A 16,814-nucleotide genomic window follows, 5' to 3' on the forward strand; every position below is an offset into this window, starting at 1 on the left:
GCTGGAAATTATGAATGCATAACTGTGTGATTGGATCAGTATAAAACTGGCACAAACCTTTTGAAGTTGGAGAAGAGTTCCTCCGGTAGGCTAGGATGACAGCTGCCAAAGGAATTGAATCAAAATAATGACTTACATGCTCATGTTCTGGTTAGGAGTTTACTCAGTCCCTCCTTGCTGGTCGTGTTTTATCCTTGGCTTGGCGCACTGGACTGTAACTGTAGAGGTCTGTGCAATAGTAACATGACCCATTTATTTAACTATTCACAATCTCTGAGCAATTTTTTTTTTTCCTTTCAGATGTGTTTTACGTGGTCTGTATTTTGAGGTCTTATATTGGGTTTAGTTTTTTTTTTTTTTTTTTTTTAGGCTTTCTATTTCACAACAATTATAGATTCACAGGAAGAGGCAAAAATGCACAGGGAGGTCCCATGTATTTTTCACTCAATTTCCTTCAATTATAACATATTGCACAACTACAGTATAGTACCAAAACCAGTAAATTAACATGGCTTATAACCCGCAGAGCTTATTCAGCTTTCATCAGTTTGACATGCACCCATTTGTGTGTGTGTGTGGTTCTATGCAATTTTATCACCTGTGTAGATTTGTGCAAACGCTATGACAATCAAAATACAGAGCTGTTCCATCACCACAAGGCTATCTCTCATGCCACTTTATAAGTACAACCATCCCTGTTCTCTCCACCCCAACATTTGGCAACCACGAATCCAGTCTAAGTTTCCATAATTATGTTATTCCAAGAACAATATATATAGAATCATGCAGAATGTAATTTTGTGAAATTGGCTTTTCCATTCAGTATAATCCTATCGAGATAAATCCAAGTTGTTGGTGTATCAATAGTATTTTTTTTTTTTTTGAGGCCAGCTTGAGCATCATAGAGAGACCACATCTCTACTAAAAATAATAGTAATAAAAATTAGCCAGGCATGGTGTTACATGCTGTAGTTCCAGCAACTCTGGAGGCTGAGGTGGGAGGATCCCTTGAGCCTAGGAGGTTGAGACTGCAAAAGTGGGCTATGATCATGCCACTTCATTCCAGCCTGGGCAACAGAGTGAGATCTTATCTTTTAAAAACAGAAAAAAACAGTTTGTTCCTTTTCATTGTTGAGTAGCAATATATGTTATGGATGTACCAAAATCTGTTTAGCCATTAACTCACTGAAGGATATCTGGGTTGTTTCCAGTTTTGGGCTATTACAAATAGAGCTGCTATAAACATTTATATATAGTTTTTTGTATGAACATTAATTTCCATTTTTGTGGCATAAATATTCGATAACACAATTGCTAGGTTATACAGTAAATTCATGTGTAGTTTTGAAAAATCTTCCAAACCATTTTTTGGAAGGGCTCCACCATTTTACATTTCTACAAGCAATGTATAAGTTATCTAGTTTCTCTGCATCCTCACTTGCATTTTTTTTTTTTTTTTTTTTTTTTTTTTTTTTTTTTTTTTGCCATTCTGAAGTTGTGTAGTGATATCTCATTGTGGCTTAAATTTGCACTACCCTAATGGCTACTGATGTTGAACATCTTTTTATGTGCTTATTTTCTATCTGTATATACTCTTTGGTGAAATGTCTTTTGCCCATTTTATAACTGAATTGTTGATTTTTTTAAAAAAAATACTGAGTTTTGAAAGTTCTTTCTATATTCTGGTTACAAGTCCTTTGTCAGATAGGTTAGCTCTCAGTTTATAGTTTCTTTATGTGTCTTCTTAACAGAGTCTTTCACAGAGCAATACGTTTAGTTTGATGAACTATATTTATTAATTTTTCCTCTTATGATCCTGTTTTTGGTGTCAAGTCTAAGAATTTTGCCTACTCTTCAGATCTGAAGATTTTGTCCTTTGTTTTCTTCTAAAAGCTTTAGAGTTTCAAATTTACATTTAAGTTCATGATCTATCTTTGGTTAATTTTTTGTATAAGGTGTGAGGTTTAGGTCAAGGTGCTTTGTGTTTTTTTGTTTATTTGTTTTATTTATTTTTGTTTTGCTTATTCATATCTAATTTCTCCAACACCAATTGCTGAAAAGATAATAATGCCTTCATTGAATTGGTTTTTAGTTTTGTCAAAAACCACTTGGGCATATTTGTGTGAACTATTTCTAGGGTTTCTATTCTGTTCCACTAATCTATTCCTCAGCAAATATTAGGCTTCAGACCTATGGCTCTATAGTCAGCCTCAATGTTGATTGAGTGATTCCTCGTACTTTATTGTTCTTTAAATGGTTTTAGCTCATGTAAGCCCTTTATCCTTTCATATATGTTCTAGAATAAGATTAACTATGTTTATAAAATCTTTTCCTAGGAGTTTGATAGGAATTACATTCAACCTATAGCTCAATTTCAGGAGAATGAACACCTTTTCTATGTTGTGGCTTCCAATCCATGTACATGATGTCTCTCTATGTAGGTCTTTGATTTTTTTTTCAACAGCATTTTGTATTCAGCATGAAGATCCTGTATATATTTTGTTGGTTTCTACCTAAGTATTTACTTTTCTTTGAAGTTAATATAAATGACACTGTGTTTTTAATTTTGATTTCCATGTGTTTGTTGATGGCATATAGAGATCAGATTGATAGTTTGTGTTGCTCTTGTACTCTACAACCTTGACCAATTACCTTTATAGTTCTAGGAAGTTTTTCTTGGTAAATTCCTTGAGATTTCCTATGTGGAAAATCATGTTGTCTGCAAACAGGATAAGCTTAGTTTTGGAGCTTACATACCTAGTGCCGTTTTACATTTATGGCAACTATTTGTCCTTGATATTATTTTATGCGCTGTTTTCTATGACTTTGAGTGTATCAACGATTTTCTAAAATAACTCTTAGGTTAGTAGTTTTCAAAGTGTGGCTAGGCAGTCTGAGGAGTCCTTGAGACATTTTCAGTGGGTCCACAGGATCAAAACTTTTCTCAAAATTATAGTGAAATATTATTGGCCATTTTCTTCTTATTCTCTCATGGGCATGTGGTGGTTTCCCAGAGGCTACATTGTGTCTGGAATTAGTTCCTTCCAGTGGGTTCTTGGTCTCGCTGACTTCAAGAATGAAGCCGTGGACCCTCGTGGTGAGTGTTACAGTTCTTAAAGATGGTGTGTCCAGAGTTTGTTACTTCAGATGTTCAGATGTGTCCAGAGTTTCTTCCTTCCAGTGGGTTCATGGTCTTGCTTGACTTCAGCAGTGAAGCTGCAGACCTTTGCAGTGAGTGTTACAGCTCTTAAAGGTGGCATGTCCAGAGTTGTTTGTTCCTCCCAGTGTGTTTGTGGTCTCACTGACTTCAGGAGTGAAGCCGCAGATATTTGCAGTGAGTGTTACAGCTCTTAAAGGTAGTGCAGACCCAAAGAGTGAGCAACAGCAACATTTATTGTGAAGAGAGAAAGAACAAAGCTTCCACAGCGTGGAAGGGGACCCGAACAGGTTGCCACTGCTGACTCTGTGGCCAGTTTTTATTCCCTTATTTGGCACTGTCCACGTCCTGCTGATAGGTCCATTTTACAGAGCACTGATTGGTCAATTTTACAGAGTGCTGATTGGTCCATTTTTACAGAGTACTGATCAGTGCACTTACAAAACTTTAGCTAGACACAGAGTGCCGATTGGTGCATTTTTACAGAGTGCTAATTGGTGTGTTTACAAACCTTTAGCTAGACACAGAGTGCTGATTGGTACATTTTTACAGAGTGTGATTGGTGCGTTTTTACAGAGCACTGATTGGTGCATTTTTACAGAGTGCTGATTGGTGCGTTTTTACAGAGCACTGATTGGTGCATTTTTACAGAGTGCTGATTGGTGTGTTTACAAACCTTTAACTAGACACAGAGCGCTGATTGGTACATTTTTACAGAGTGCTGATTGGTGCATTTACAAACCTTAAGCTAGACAGAAAATTCTCCAAGTCCCCACTTGACCCAGGTAGTCCAGCTGGCTTCACCTCTCAATCCCCCCTCCAAACAGGACACCCCAACTGCTGTTGGAAATTGGGCAATGACCACTCTTGCTACTTCCTGCTAGATAGGGGTGAAGAAGGGGCCCTGCAGTTTTCGTGTCCTCCAGAGGGGAATTCTTTAGGCCAGTAAAAGGGTCAGCCTGTAGGTCCAGGGGTCCTCAGTAGGAGTTGTGAGTTGAGCTCATTTGGAGTTCCATTTGTAAGACCATCTGTAGCCTGATGGCCTCAATCCTAGAGGAAACAAATTTGACAAGGAGGTTAAAACCACAGGGCCCAAAGGCGAGCAATAGCAAGACGGCTGTCACAGGACCTAGAAAGGGGAGAAGCTATGTCGCCCAACTCCAGAGGCTGGTATAAAAGTTTGAAAGACATTGTCTGATTTCAGAAGCCTTTTCCTGTAAATGCTAGGTGGCATCTCATACTACCCCTGACTGGTTAGTGTAAAAACAGCACTCTTCCCCTAAGAAGGAGCAGAGTCCTCCTTTCTGAGCAGTGAGGAGGTCTAGGCCTCTGCAATTTTGGAGAGGCACTGCTGCCAAAGAGTCTATTTGGGATTGTAGAGTAAGGATAGATTTCGATATTTCTTGCAAACTGTCTGAGAAAATCTTTGAGGGTGTGTGGTAGTAGGATAATACGTGTTACACTGTTAACTTTTGGAAAACTCTACTTTTGTTAAAAACCCTATAAGTTGGGATTTCAATTATTGTTTGCTATTAATAAGACCTCCTTCAGTCTGTATTAACTTAGAATTGGTATAGATGGCTCCTTCCTGAATCTGTAAGTACTTTTAAGGTTTGGCTGAGTGCAAACAGCTCGCACATTTGAGCAGACCAATTATTAGGCAATTTTCCTAACTCTGCTTCTACAACAGTTTCCTTATCACTTACTGAATACCCATTGTGTCTTTTTCCCTTAATCACCTGGGAGGAACCATCTATCTGTCCTGCCCTGAAGGGAGTTCCTCCTAGATCTGGTTGGAACTTTCTATGGTAATTAATTAAGATTTAGATCCCCTGTTAGGAAACCTGCTGGGTTAAGGACTTTTGGTAGGAAGGCTATGGGTTGTCAGCAGCCTCAGTGCTTTCAGGCTATGCCCTGGTTTGCACTGACAACAAGGTGGTATTGGAGTGTTATAGGGTCACAGACAAGACCTTCAATGATCAATTACAGGTTTTGAATTGGTTTTTAAAGGAGTAGGGTACATTGCTTTTTCTTTACTAATTCCATCTCTTTTTCTTACTCTTTGACTTCTTTGTCTCTCTTTATGACTCCTTCTTTGTCTGTCTCTTCCTCTCTCTCCTTTCTGCTGGTCTTTCCCTGCCTCTGCCAGCTGCTTATGTTGCTGTTCTCCCCCCTCCTTCCCCTTTTTGATGACTTCGGCAGTGTAAGACTGCCACCTCCTTGGGTTTTTGCACTGTGTGCAGTAACTCCATGATTTCCTTGTGATATTTAATGGGGGTTCCCCAAGAGGTTAGAAACTCCCCTTTTTTCCATATTGCAGCATGGGCATGTAGGATTAGATAAGCATACCTGCTCTCTGTATACACTTTTATTCTTCTTCCCTTTCTCAGTTCTAAGGCACAGGTAAATGCCACTAGTTCTGCTAACTGGGCACTGGTCCCCGGGGGAAAAGGCTTACTTTCAAATAGGTTACATCACTAACTATGGCATAACCTGCCCTTCATATCCCATTCTCCACAAATGAACTTCCATCGGTATATAGGTTAAGGTCAGGATTAGCTAAGGGGACTTCTAAGACGTCATCTCGGGTGGCATAAGTCGGGACTATAATTTGTTGGCAGTTATGCTCGATTGGTTCCCCATCCTCTGGGAGAAAAGTGGCAGGGTTAAGGGTCACATGCATGCATATTTGAAGCACCAGTCCCTCAAGGAGTAGCACCTGGTAGCTAAGTAGGCAGTTGTCTGATAGCCATAAACTTCCTTTGGCACCAAGTATGCCATTTACATTATGAGTAGTCCAGATAGTGAGGTCCTTTCCTTGTATTATTTTTATAGCCTCTGACACTAAGATGGCCGCCATTGCAACTACCCATAAGCAGTGAGGCCAGCCTTTTGCTACTACATCAATTTCCTTACTCTGGTATGCCACTGGTTGTGGGGTTGTCCTGCAAGTCTGAGTAAGGACTCCAAGAACGATCCCTGCTCTCTCTGTGACATATAAAGAGAAGTTTTGTCCTGTGGGAAGGCTTAAACCTGGAGCTTGTACTAGGGCCTGCTTTAAGGTTTTGAAGGCTATTTTTACCCCTGGTTTCCCATTCTACTAGATGAATATTTGCCCTCTGGGTCTCCATGATTAGAGTATAGAGGGGCCTGGCTATCTCACTATATCCAGGGATCCATAGTCGGCAAAAGCCAGTGATTCCAAGGAACCCCCACAACTGTTTTAATGTCTTAGGGCGAGGATAAGCCAGTATAGGCTGTATTTGTTTCTTAGCTGAGGGCCCCTCTGGTTAAGATTAGGCTGATATTTGACCTGCTGTAGGCAAAGCTGAGCCTTCACCTTAGACGCCTTGTACCCTTGATTAGCTAGAAAGTTCAAGAGATCTAGAGTAGCCTGCTGGCATGAGGCTTCTGAACTGGTAGCCAAAAATAAATCATCCACATACTGAAGGACCAGAGTGCCTGGACTTGAGAAGTGGCCTATATCTTGGGCTAGTACCTAACCAAACAGATGAGGGCTATCACTAAACCCTTGGGGCAAGATCGTCCATGTAAGTTGGGACATGTGGTCTGTGGGATCCGCAAAGGCAAATAGAAACTGGGAGTCAGAGCACAGGGGAATACAGAAGAAGGCATCCTTGAGGTCCAGAAGAGTGAACCATTCTGCTTCCCCTGGTATTTGAGAGAGCAGGGTATAGGGGTTGGGTACAACTGGATATAAAGGAATTACTGCCTCATTGATGAGTCTAAGATCTTGCACTAGTCTCCACTGACCATTTGGTTTTTGTACCCTGGAATTGGGGTGTTGCAGGGACTGCTGCATTTCCTTTCTAAGCCTTGAGCTTTTAAATGTATTTTTAACAATATTCTGTATCCTTTATGAGCTACAGGCCTTAAGGGGTATTGCCTTTGATAAGGAAAAGTGGTGGGGTGTTTTAGCCTGATTTGGACATGGTGGGCACTTTTTGCCCTTCCAAATTGTCCTTTCAATGCCCAGAGTTCAGGGTTGATTCCCTTCTCAAGTAGGGAACAATAAATGGGTAACTTGTTCCCCGTATTAATGCGGATAATAGCTCCAGCTTTTGCTAATATGTCCCTCCCTAATAAGGGTATTGGACTTTCAGGCATAAGGAGAAAGGCATGTGAAAAGAGCAAAGTCTCTCAGTTACAACTGAGGAAGTGGGAGAAATACCTGGTTAAAGGTTGTCCCAGGATTCCTTGGATGGTAACGGACTTTGAGGACAGCTGTCTGGGACAGGAGATTAACAATGGGAAGGCCGTACCAGTGTCCAGGAGGAAGTCAGTTTCCTGGTTCTCAATGGTTAAATGTACCGGGGCTCAATGAGGGTGATGACATGAGCTGGCACTTGCCCCAGGCACCCTCAGTCCTGTTGTTGGATCATCTGGTTGGGGGCTTCTGGCCCAGAGAACCATTGCACTCTGGGGCAATGCACCTTCCAGTAGTTGCCTTGGCATAGTGGACATGGACGAGGGGGTGGCTTGTTTCTCATTGGACAATCTTTTTTAAGGTGTCTTTGTAAACCACACGGATAACAAGCCCTACAGGGTGATTGGCCTGCTCCATTTTCTGTCCTCTCTGAACCACCAAGATTTGTTTGTCTTAGCACCATGACTAAGACTGTGGCCTTTCTCTGATCTTGCATTTCCTTTTGGGCCTGTTCCTCTTGGTCCCTATTATAGAACACTGAGGTTGCCAGGTTTAATAATGCCTCCAGATTTTGTTTAGGGCCCAGAGCTTGCTTTTGGAGCTTTCTCCTGATATCTACAGCTGATTGGGTAATAAACTTATCTTTTCGGATCAATTGGGTAATAAACTTATCTTTTAGGATCAATTGAGTTGGGTGACAGGGGAGTATATTTTCTTAAGGCCTCTTGTAACTACTCGAGGAAGGCAGAAGGATTTTCTTCCTTTCCCTGAGTTATGGTGGACATCATTGAATAATTCATGGGCTTTTTCCTAATTCTCCTTAGTCCTTCTATAACACAGGTCAACAGATGTTTACAATTCCAGTCCCCATGATCTGAGTCAAGGTCCCAGTGGGGATCCATACTGGGGATGGCTTGCTGACCAGTAGGGAATTTGTCCCTTTCTTCAGCTGTCATTCTATCATTTACTTGGCCAAGATACCAGGTAGCTCCAAACTCTCAGGCTGCAGCTAAAGCCACATTCTTTCCATTAAAGGTCAGGGTTTGATCTAACAATAGCATGATATCTCTCCAAGTGAGATTGAAGGTTTGCCCTAGACCATGTAGGACATCTATATACCTATCAGGATCATCTGAAAGCTTCCCCAGGTCTGCCTTGATCTGCTTTAAATCAGAGATGGAGAAGGGGGCATGTACCTGGGTTGGGCCAAATTCCCCTCCCCCTGCAGCTTGAAGGGGACATAACTGATAGTCCGGGGGTTTTTGTGGTCCTTTGGAGATTTCTTTGCTCATTTCCTTCTGGGCAGGGGAGATTAGAGAAGGCTTATCATTAATAGGAAGGGGAGCTAGGATGTGGGGGTAAGCTGAGAGGTCCTCCTATGGGATGTAAATTGCAAGCTTTGCATAGTTGTGGATTCCCTTTCAATGAAAAGAAAGCTTGGACATAAGGTATTTCACTCCATTTGCCTTCCCTCTTATGGAAAAGATCAAGCTGCAGGATAGTATTGTAATTTACACTTTCCTCAGGTGGCCATTTTTCCCCATTGGAGAGAGAATATTGGGGCCAAGTCATAGTGCAGAAAAAAATGAGCTGCCTCTTTTTCAGGGTTTTGCAGGTCAAATTGGTCCCAATGGCTTAGGATGCATTTCAAGGGTGATGCCTGAGTGTTTTCCATCTGAAAGACTTCCCATGGTTTTGGTTTGTTTGTTTCTCCCCCTGCCGAAGAACCCACAGTGGTCCCTGGACCCTGCTGATGGGATAGTTGCACTCACTGACACAGCAGCAGAAACACTAGTTTTCCTTCTAGACCACAAGGAGGACTGAGGAAGGTCAGATTTAGTGGCCCTTACTGACACATTGCAGAAAACCTGCACCCTTGCCTGTCCTCCTAGACTATAAAGAGCACCAAGAAAAATCAGATTTAGTGGCCCTTACCGATGCATTCTCGAAAACCTGTTAGGAGTCCTAAGCATTATCCTGTTAGTATTGGGACTTTACCCCTGTCTTATAAAGATGTTATGCCCCCAAAATGAAGAGGAGGACCATACCCTGAGGGAGAGAAGGTATCTCTAGGGTTGGAAGAGTGGCACCTTTTGTCCTCTTGAATAGGAATAGGAAGGATATCCTTTCTGAGGCTCCCCATATCATAACTTCAGGAATAGCTTTTGTTAGGCCCGCTAGTCTGAGGAGGGATCCTAAAATTCCAGATAGTACCCCCAGCGCTGATAGGTCTTTGAGCAAAAATTATGTCTTTCTGATTGGTGAGTCCAGGTGCCTAAAGAAAGTAACAGAGTTCTGATGTTTATACTAGAAATCATTCTCATAGGAGAAACTAGAAAAGCACCAGAGACAGGGAGTGATTTTTAGAAGGACTAGCCTCAGAGAAGAGAGGTGAGAGGAAGTTTGCCTGACAAGCATTAGGACCCAGGAGGCAAGGGTCAGAATAGATAGGATATATGGGTAAGTCTAACTTGGGTGACATGACTTTGAGAATTCTGCTCATGGCCGCAGGGTCAACCAACTTGTTTTCAGGACCCCAGAGCTGAATGGCTTTCCTTTCTGTCAATCCTCAGCTCAGCCCGGAAGTACAGGAAAAGCAGAAGCTGGTTTCAGGCAAACCAATGCTCCCAACTCTGAGAAGTCGGGAGTCGTTAGAGAGCCCTTTCCCAGAAAGCCTGACACCTATGTCTTTAGTCCGGCAACTACGCCAGTTGCTTTTAACTGGCCTACAGGTACCCGATATTTAGCCTCCAAATTCTAAGGAAAAATAGGACAGAATGGCAAGCAAAAGGGGTCTGATGATACTCACCACTTGGCGATAGTCCCATCTGAGTCACCAAAATGTGTCCGGAATTGGTTCCTTCCAGTGGGTTCTTGGTCTCGCTAACTTCAAGAATGAAGCTGTGGATTCTCACAGTGAGTGTTACAGTTCTTAAAGATGGTGTGTCCACAGTTTGTTCCTTCAGATGTTCAGATGTGTCTGGAGTTTCTTCCTTCCAGTGAGTTTATGGTCTTGCTTGACTTCAGGAGTGAAGCTGCAGACCTTCACAGTGAGTGTTACAGCTCTTAAAGGTGGCACATCCGGAGTTGTTTGTTCCTCCTGGTGGGTTCATGGTCTCGCTAACTTCAGGAGTGAAGCTGCAGATATTTGCAGTGAGTGTTACAGCTCTTAAAAGGTAGTGCAGACCCAAAGAATGAGCAGCAGCAAGATTTATTGCGAAGAGCAAAACAACAAAGCTTCCACAGCGTGGAAGGGGACCCAAGCAGGTTGCTGCTGCTGGCTTGGGTGGCCAGCTTTTCTTCCCTTATTTGGCCCCGCCCACATCCTGCTGATTGTTCCATTTTACAGAGTGCTGATTGGTCCATTTTACAGAGTGCCGATTGGTTCATTTTTACAGAACGCTGATTGGTGCATTTTTACAGAGTGCTGATTGGTGCGTTTACAAACCTTTAGCTAGACAGAAAAGTTCTCCAAGTCCCCACTCCACCCAGGAAATCCTGCTGGCTTCACACCTCAACATGATATGATATTGCAACAGATTTAGGAATTTAGCAGTCTTCTGTTGTGTCACATGTTGAAGAGATTTGCAAAAATAGAAAATCATGCCATTCACTAAATTTTTGTTTTAAAAATATATTTATTTTTCATAGAAATGGCTTGTATATATTAATATGAAATTCATTTATTGTCTTAAAAATAAATTATTAAATAAATATTTTAAAGTTTTTTCAGAAATTAAAATAACCTCTAATAAGATAAATATTGATATATAATAATTCTCCCTTTTAAAAGACACCTTTGGGGTCCTTAACAATTTTAAGAGTTGTAAAGGATGCTGCAATAAAAATGTTTAAGAATCTCTAATTTAGGTAAATTCTATTAAAACAAATTCTCTGGGTTAGCAAAATTTATCATTTAGCACATTTACTAATGTTAAATAAATATATTGATTTGGGGAAAGGTTGATTTGGGGAAAGTATCTTTTTTCTTGCCAGTTTGTTTATGGCAGAAGAGGAGGTTTTTCTGTCAGCTTTACAATTCTTTCTTTGAGTGAAATCTTACATAAAAGTCCAATATTTAAAAGTTAGAACAGCAACTAAGACAGGGCTCGGAGTTTAAGCTATTTGAATTTCTGTCCTCACACTACAGGCACCACAGTATGATATAGCTTAAAAATTCTTTGAGCATAATTTGAAAATGATGATTGTAGAGAATTAATTGCATAATGATATAAACAAGGCATGACTGCTATGGTTTATCAGCACCAGACACAGAAATCCAGAATCTTGCTTTGTGGTTGGCACAGAGTAGGGCTCAATAAATACATTACATGAATAATTGACTACTGGTATATGGGAATTCCATCAGATCATTTCTGAAATAGTAGCCACTGAAACCATCATTCTGAGTAAACTATCGCAAGGACAGAAAACCGAACACCACATGCTCTCACTCATAGGTGGGAATTGAACAATGAGAACACTTGGACACAGGGTGGGGAACATCACACACTGGGACCTATCAGGGGGTGGAGTGATGGGGGAAGGATAGTATTAGGAGAAATAACTAATGTAAATGACGAGTTAATGGGTGCAACAAACGAACAGGGCACATGTATACATATGTAACAAACCTGCACGTTGTGCACATGTACTCCAGAACTTAAAGTATAATAATAATAATAAAAAAAGAAATAGTAGCCTCTGAAATGAAGCTTTATCAACATAAAAAGTTAATAAGCTGTATTTCTATGGGGCCACCATCACTTAATGCATTGCATTCACATCTAAGTATATTCAGACAAATATCTGAGTTGTACATAATTGGAAAATGAATACATGAAAAATTTACTGATGAGTAGATTGCAAAAATTTTCTCCCATTCTGTAGGTTGCCTGTTCACTCTGATGGTAGTTTCTTTTGCTGTGCAGAAGCTCTTTAGTTTAATTAGATCCCATTTGTCAATTTTGGCTTTTGTTGCTATTGCTTTTGGTGTTTTAGACATGAAGTCCTTGACCATGCCTATGTCCTGAATGGTATTACCTAGGTTTTCTTCTAGGGTTTTTATGGTATTAGGTCTAGATGCAGCTGGAAACCATCATTCTCAGCAAACTATCGCAAGAACAGAAAACCAAACACCGCATGTTCTCACTCATAGGTGGGAACTGAACAATGAGATCACTTGGACTCGGGAAGGCGAACATCACACACCGGGACCTATCTCGGGGAGGGGCGAGGGGGGAGGGGCGAGGGGGGAGGGATTGCATTGGGAGTTATACCTGACGTAAATGACGAGTTGATGGGTGCTGACGAGTTGATGGGTGCAGCACACCAACATGGCACAAGTATACATATGTAACAAACCTGCACATTATGCACATGTACCCTAGAACTTAAAGTATAATTTAAAAAAAAAAGAAAAGAAAAATTTACTTAGACAAGAAGTCACTCTCAATGCTATGTTTATGAAGAAAAGAGAAATGTCCGAAAGGTAAGAGGACTGCTTTAATTGTGGAGGTAAGGAAAATGACCAGTCGAGAGTAGTTTTTCAAAACATTCTTCTTATTGCATAAATTATGCCAAATCATTATCACTTTAAGTGTTCTCACTCACTTAATTAAGCATATCCAAATGCTTAGTGATAATATTTGCAGAGTAGGGAAATGTTATAAACATGAGAATCATCCACCAGACTAGATTATCACTGAAGGAAAAATATGTATTTTTCCTGAGATTATTCCAGAAATTAAAAGTCTACGATTATACTAATGAATGCATGAAATTAACAACAACAACAACAACAACTTAATGGGGTATTTTAAGGCAGTTGCTTATTAAACCAGGGGACTTTCCGCACAATCTGGCTTGTCACATTGCCTATTCTTACTGGGTTTCAGGTGCCATGACATTGGCTGTGATTGACTGTGGCAGGAATGATTTCCAGCATCTTTCCTTATCTTGGAAGAAGGCTAAATGGAAACAAATTAAGGCTAGCATGCCACCTAGGACCCTGTTTCTCACAGCAGCAGGAAACACATTCTTCATAAGATTGCTATTTTTGCTTATTAAAAAAAATGTGGGGCTGTTTGCTGTATCATCATTAAAATAGTCAGAGGATAAGGAAAAGTTGATGGATAACTTCCTGATGCAAATGAATGTCTTTTTTTCTTTTTTAACTCCCTTAGGAGTAGAGGTCAGTTACATGTTCTAGTGCAATAATACACATTTTAGTACACTTACATGTGTACTAAACAATACACTTATTAGAAGAAACCTTGACAATAATGTTCAAACTTGGTAAGAATTCCATACAAGGCAAAGCAAAGAAAAAAAGGATTGAGGAAAAATAGAGAAGGAAAGCACTCTGACCCAGCAATAGGTGACACAGTCTCCCTAATACTTGTAGTCTGTAAGTAGAAGCATGATTTATCCCTGCCTTTAATTCTAGAACAAGCTTTCCCATGCCAGGACTTCTTACTCCCTGAGCAAGAGAGAACTCAACTGGCTACAAATTTCTTTTTAAAAGAAATGTCAATTTTATTTTTATACGTTTTTAAATAATTTAAAAAAAAAAGAAGTGGGAGGTCTCACTATGTTTCCCAGACTGTCCTCAAACACCTGGCCTCAAGTGATCCCCCTGCCTCCGTCTCTGAAAGTGCTGGGATGATGGGTGTGAGCCAGTGTGCCTGACGTGGCTGTGATTTTCTATGTCTACTTGCCCTTCACCGCATGGTATGTTATTATTTATTTATTTTCATTTTCCTGCAACTAGAAGACAAGCTCCATGAAAGCAAGCATTTGTCTGTTTTCATTACTACTATAAATCCAGTACACAAAACAGGCATTCAATATTTGTTGAATGCATGTTTAGTTATATAAAGTTTCCAAAAGTAAATCTTTTTTTTCTGGTTGTGTTGCCCTTTTATTACCTGGAAGAGAAGATTCACAGTCAACAACACAACCTTTCAAGAAAAGATGAACAAGAAGCATGCAGAAAATACCCTGAAATAGTATTCAGTCAAATATTTATAGAACTATACGCTAGAACATATTTATACGTCTCCGGCAACACACCTACATGCAGCACAAATATCAGAAATTAAATATCAACTTTAGTAAATATTAAAGACTCTGATAGCCTAAAGAAATGACTTGCAAACTTTTTGGACTCAAGACCCATTAACCATCCTAAAATGTATCGAGAACCTCAAAGATTATAGTGATTATGTGGGTTATATCTATAGACATTTACTATATCAGGAATTAAAATTGGTAAAATTTAAAACATTTCTTATTAATTCATTAAGCAATAACACAGCATATTTTTGTGAATAATTAATATAGTTTCCCAAACAAAATAAGTTAGTGAAAGAGTGACATTGTTTTACACATTTGCAAATCTCTTTAATGTTGGGCTTAATAGAAAGTAGCTACATTTTTCATTCTTGCTTCTACATTTCATCTGTTGCAATATCTCACATCATGTAGCTACTGGAAAACGTCACTGTACATTTGTGAGGGAATGTGGTTGAAAAAGACAAGTAATGTCTTCGCCGGGCGCGGTGGCTCACGCCTGTAATCCCAGCACTTTGGGAGGCCGAGGCGGGCGGATCACAAGGTCAGGAGATCGAGACCACGGTGAAACCCCGTCTCTACTAAAAATACAAAAAATTAGCCGGGCGCGGGGCGCGGCGGCGGGCGCCTGTAGTCCCAGCTACTCAGGAGGCTGAGGCAGGAGAATGGCGCCAACCCGGGAGGCGGAGCTTACAATGAGCCGAGATCGCGCCACTGCACGCCAGCCTGGGCGACAGAGCGAGACTCCGTCTCAAAAAAAAAAAAAAAAAAAAAAAGACAAGTAATGTCTTATGTTCAAAAAAGAAGATCCACAAAATATCTATAGTTAACATTATATGTAATGCAAAATTAAGTAAAAGACTAAATATTTTCCACTTAAGATTGGGAACAAGGAAAAATTGTTGGCTGTCACCAATCTTATTCAACATAGGAAGTGCTAGCCAGTGCAATAGAGAAAGGAAAAAAAAATAAGAATAAGTATACAGAATGGAAAGTAAGAAATAAAACTTACCCTATTTTCCCATGACATAATTGTTTACAGCAGAAAATTTTAAGGAATCCACACACATACACACACACACACAAACAAAAAACAAAAAGAAATCACTACAACTAATAAGTGAGTTTAGCAAGATCAAAAGATGCAAAAACAACATTAAATAATTTTATTGTTTCTATATACTGGCAATAAATATGTGGATGTTAAAATTTAAAATACCATATCATTTTTAGTCACTCAAAAAATGAATTGCTTAGGCATAAATCTAACAAAACACATAACACAGGACTTGTAGACTTAGAGCTACACCATATAATGAAAGAAATAAAAATCATCTAAATAAATGTTCCTGGGTTGGAAGACTCAACATAGTAAATATGTCAGTTTTTCTCAAATTGATACATAGATTTAACATAATTCTCATCAAAATATTAGTAAGATTTGTATGTATGTACATACGATTATTCTAAAATTCATATAGAATGAAATAAAAGAACTTAGTTTAGATAAAATAATTTGAAACAGAAGAATGAAATGGGATAAATCTTACTGCAGGTGGAGTATCCCTAGTTAAAAATACTTGGGACTGAAATATTTCAGATTTTGAATGTTTTCAGACTTTGAAATATTTGTGTATACATAATAAGATATCTTGGGGATGAGACTCAAGTCTAAACACAAAATTCATTTATGTTTCATATATACCTTATAGCCTGAAGGTAATTTTACAAAATATTTTAAATAATTTTGTGCATGAAACACAGTTTGTGTTCATGAGGTCAAGTGTGGGGTTTTCCATTTGTAGCATCATGTTTGATGTTCGGAAAATTTCAGACTTTGGAGCATTTTGGATTCCAGATTTTTGGATTAGGAATGATTAACCTGTATATAGGTTCCATAAGCAAGATTGTATGGTATTGCAGAAGGATAGATCAGTGGGGCAGAACAGAAAACCTAGAAATAGACCCACAGAAACATTGAATGCCCAAGTGGTTTTTCACAGGGGTGCAAAGGCAATTCACTGAAGGAAGGACAGCGCTTTTCAAGAAATGGTGCTGGAGCAATTGGACATCTATAGTCAAAAACTGAAGCTTGATCAAAATCTCACACTTTTATAGAAATCAGTTCATAATATATCAATAACTTAAATGTAAAATCTAAAGTTATAAAATGTTCAGGAAAAATATAGGAAATAAATTTAAGGACCTAGACTAGACCAGTAGTTCCAAGACTTGATACCAAAAAAACCACAATCTGTAAAAGAAAAACACTTTGCATAAAAGGAAAAGTTAACAAACTAGGCCTCATCAAAATTAAAAACGTTTGCTTTATAAAAGACCCTGTTAAGAGGTTAAAAGACTCTGGGAGAAAATATTTGCAAACCATGTGTCTGACAAAAAAAATTCTGTATAGAA

General features: G+C 39.5%; 1 long non-coding RNA gene across 2 annotated transcripts in view; it reads left to right on the top strand.

Moving 5' to 3' along the window:
* The window catches only part of LOC103241515 (uncharacterized), a 408,965-nt gene that overhangs the window by 254,617 nt on the left and 137,534 nt on the right, over positions 1 to 16,814 (top strand). The gene's annotated exons all lie outside the window — the stretch shown is intronic.

Source organism: Chlorocebus sabaeus, chromosome 15, assembly GCF_047675955.1.
Source record: "Chlorocebus sabaeus isolate Y175 chromosome 15, mChlSab1.0.hap1, whole genome shotgun sequence".
In the NCBI taxonomy this organism is placed as follows: domain Eukaryota; kingdom Metazoa; phylum Chordata; class Mammalia; order Primates; family Cercopithecidae; genus Chlorocebus; species Chlorocebus sabaeus.